Source organism: Amblyraja radiata, chromosome 29, assembly GCF_010909765.2.
Source record: "Amblyraja radiata isolate CabotCenter1 chromosome 29, sAmbRad1.1.pri, whole genome shotgun sequence".
In the NCBI taxonomy this organism is placed as follows: Eukaryota; Metazoa; Chordata; class Chondrichthyes; order Rajiformes; family Rajidae; genus Amblyraja; species Amblyraja radiata.
Window position 1 is genome coordinate 1,491,973 of NC_045984.1, and position 1,342 is coordinate 1,493,314.

Genomic DNA, 1,342 nt, shown 5'->3' on the forward strand with positions numbered 1-1,342 from the left:
CTCTCTCTCTCTCTCTCTCCCTCTCTCGCTGTCCCTCTCTCTCTCTGCCCCTCTCTCTCTCTCTCTGCCCCTCTCGCTCTCTGCCTCCCTCTCTCTCTGCCTCCCTCTCTCTTTCTGCCCCTCTCTACCCTCTCTGCTCAGCCCTCTATCCCTGTCTCTGCCCTCCCTCTGCTCTCTCTCCCTCTTAGTTGCTTAATCCCCTTTTTAAATGACTTGACATCGGGAGCAGCACATGTGTTGGGTGGTAAACTATCCCATTATCCATTTCAAAAATATACTATTCCAAATCCAGACAGAGTATGCGGCAGGCGAACCGGCACGACCGGCTGAAGTGACGAGGCAGCTCAGTTCAGTGGTGCCCTCTCACAGGCTCCAAGATTCCATCATGTTCAATTGTCATATTTACCAGGAACGGAACAATGGAATTCATACACACTGCGGCTTTATTTATTTAACCTTTATTTAACCAGGAGAAGTCTCATTGAGATTAAAAATCTCTTTTACAAGAGAGTCCTGGCCAAGACAGGCAGCATTATAGGCCCATTAACACAAGAACAGTACACATAAACACAGTTATCAAATATATAATGAATCAGTTATTCTAGTAACCATCCATTTAAGAGGCGCGTGTTATTTTTACAATAAACTTTAATTAATGAACCCAGGAGCGTGTAATTCAGCTTCAGGGCTGAATAGCTGACGTGACAGGCAGAGGGAAACAGTCGTTTCCGCTTGTGGGCCCAGTCCAGAGAAGGGTCTCGACCAGAAACGTCACCCATCCTTTCTATCCAGAGATGCTGCCTGTTCCGTTGAGTTACTCCATCATGTTGTGTCTACCTTCAGTGTAAACCAGCACCTGTAGTTCCTTCATTCGCAGTGATGACCTTGCCTTACATTGGAGCGTATTGTGATTAAGTCAGTAAACTTCTTCAGAGAAGACAGTACATATTGAGATACTCTCTCACCCCAAGAGTTAATACATCCCACCCTGTTTGTTTTTTAATTTAGAGATACAACTCCGCACCAGCGATCCCCGTACATTATCCTACACACTAGGGACAATTGACACTTATACCAAGCCAATTAACCTACAGACCTGTACGTCTTTGGAGTGTCACGGGGAGAACGTGCAAACTCCGTACAAATAGCAAACCTAGCCGGGATGGAACCCTGGTCTCCGGCGCTGTCAGGCGGCAACTCAACCGCTGCGCCACTGTGTGGTACAGTTGTCTGTCCTGTTTCTCGCAGGTTATCTCAGTAATCCCCACTGTATCTATTACTCTGCACCACAATGTTAGCTTCAGGTCTCATGTTTTGTGACAAAACACACACTTTATTTGCA